This window comes from Crocodylus porosus, unplaced genomic scaffold (genome assembly GCF_001723895.1).
Source record: "Crocodylus porosus isolate Cpor-Errol unplaced genomic scaffold, CroPor_comp1, whole genome shotgun sequence".
In the NCBI taxonomy this organism is placed as follows: domain Eukaryota; kingdom Metazoa; phylum Chordata; order Crocodylia; family Crocodylidae; genus Crocodylus; species Crocodylus porosus.
Window position 1 is genome coordinate 82,602,159 of NW_017728943.1, and position 2,276 is coordinate 82,604,434.

A 2,276-nucleotide genomic window follows, 5' to 3' on the forward strand; every position below is an offset into this window, starting at 1 on the left:
TATTATATTTATTTTATAAGTTTATTACAATTACTTTATATGACATTATAATTACTTTATATGACAAAAATTTGCTGGTGGTACTTAAGGTTGTATTGTTTACATTGGTGGTGTCCAATCTATCAGCATTTGGGAACCACTGGCCTAGGGGGTTAGATGTGCACCTGGCAGACTAACCTCACTGGAAATGGACCGCAGGAGCTCGTTTGCTTGGTCACACTGCCTTGAGCAGGAGGCTGGACTAGATGGCCTTGTGAGGCTAGCCTTGTAGCCCTCCTTTCCTCTGATCTTATGACCCCAGCCAGGCCACAAGAGGACTCAGGCTATGTGTCTTAGTCTGCAAGGTGCACATCTGCCCTGACCCCTAGGATGAGAAGTGGCTTCCACCCTCCTCCCCCTCGTTTCTACGGTTGCCAACTCTGTTTGAATCTATTCTGTCGGATTTCTAGAACACCCATGTGCCCACAACACACAACACGAATGCATCCGTGCGCTTGCGTATATCAGTTATGGATTACGGTGAGTAAACTTTATGTCAGGAAGGCAAATGCAGTTACTATGACATTTAAAAAACCCACTGGACCACTGTATAAATCAGATTTGACATATAATACTTATTTCAATGAATATTCTGTCATTTATCTTCCCCGTGATTCTCAGCAGTCTCCTGGAGATTTCCATCTCATTCCTGGAGACTCCAGGGCAATCCTGGAGGGCTGGCAACCCTACTTGTTTCTGAAAGCAACCCTGGGGCACCCAGCCCAGTCACAAGCACACCCTGGGGAGGTGGTGGGGGCAGATCCCACCCCTGCTGCCTGGACGGCTTCCTGCTCTGCAGTGGGCTGGGGAAGCAGAGCTGTCCTGTGCCCAGCTGGGCTGGGGGTGATGCTGTCCCGCCCGCAGCACAAGACGTGGGGCAGGACGAGGAGCACCGCACCGCAGGCAGGAGACCTTCAGTGACGTCATCGCGATTGCCTTCCGCCCCCCTCGGGCGGCTTCTGACCCTCGCCCCCTGCCGTACCTCGGATCGGCAGCCCCTCCGGCTCCGGGACGCGACCTACAGCACCGGCGGGGCCCCGCTTCCTGCCCGCCTGCGCCCCCTGCGGCCGGGAGGGCTCCCTGCGGGCTGGAGGCCGGGGTGGTGTGGGAGGGGCTGGCTGCGCCTGGGCAGGGCCTGTATGGGGGGGGGCGGAGGGCACCGCATTGGCCCCACTGGGGTTGGTACTGCCCCCGTCACCTCCCCCTGCCTTGCAACGAGCTGTGCGCGGCCTCAGTAACGCCTCGACCAGCTTCTCAATGTCAACCACATGTGGAAGCAGAATGCCTCCCCCCGCAAAAAAAACCCCCTCCCTTGCCCCATAATACGGGGCTAGGCCAGAGGCAGGGATTTGGTAGGGTGCTGTCTTTGACTGGAGCCAGGGCAGAGCTTGAGCGGCCTCAGAATGCCCAGCGCTCTTCCTTCCGCGATGGGTGCCGGCCAGTCCAAGGCTTGTGCTAGCAGTGGGAACCAAGCATTTAGCCCTGCAGGCCAAATGAGTGGCACGGGCTGGTCAACCAGTAGGATCATCTGGCCCCGTGTGCCAGGATCTGGCCCTGCACTGTCTCTGTTGGGCCCTGTACCAGGATCAGCACTGTGCTGCCTGGATTGGCCCTGCGCCACCCTGATTGGCTCTGCATGCCCAACATAGCACAGAGGGCCCTGCTATCTGGCCCATGGGGCTTCCCACAGGTTTGGAAATTTGGCGGCAGGGGAACAGCGATTAACACTGCCACTGCTCCTTCACCACCACATTTTCAGACTCGTGGGAAATCCTGTGGCCCGGATGACATGGCTACATGGGTTGAGGATTGAGCACCCCTGTACCGCAGCATAAATAGCAGGAGGGAAGCAGCAGAGTGGCCAGGCTCCATGCCCGTAATTCCCCCCCTGCATAGTAGCCTGACCTAAAATATACAGTATGGGTCTGGGCAAGAAGCAAACCATTGTGCCTGAAAGCTTGTTTAACATCTCTTGTAACTATTCATTTGGTGCAATAAAAGATATCACAGAAAAACACTACCTTTGCCTCTGCAGGTACATTTTTTGGCCCATTACAGCTACAACAGCCCCCTGAGCCTACTAAAATGCCTGCTATGGGACAGGGAGATCCGGGTGATGGGGATCCCCTACCCTCCATAAATGCTGACCTCGTGAAGGAACATCTTCAGAAGCTGGATACCTTCAAGTCAGCCGGCCCTGACAATCTACACCCCAGGGTACTCAAGGAGCTGGCAAG

General features: G+C 55.5%; 1 protein-coding gene across 2 annotated transcripts in view; it reads right to left on the bottom strand.

The window, feature by feature from the left end:
* ABCC10 (ATP binding cassette subfamily C member 10) overlaps positions 1 to 2,276 on the bottom strand; it is a 33,621-nt gene that overhangs the window by 25,714 nt on the left and 5,631 nt on the right. The window contains exon 1 of one of the 2 annotated variants that reach the window (XM_019549696.1): positions 1,022 to 1,107. The exons of the other annotated variant lie outside the window; for it this stretch is intronic. The gene's annotated coding sequence lies outside the window, so the exon portion shown is untranslated. Of the gene's footprint in view, positions 1 to 1,021; positions 1,108 to 2,276 lie in introns of those variants that run through there. 2 annotated transcript variants of the gene reach the window in all.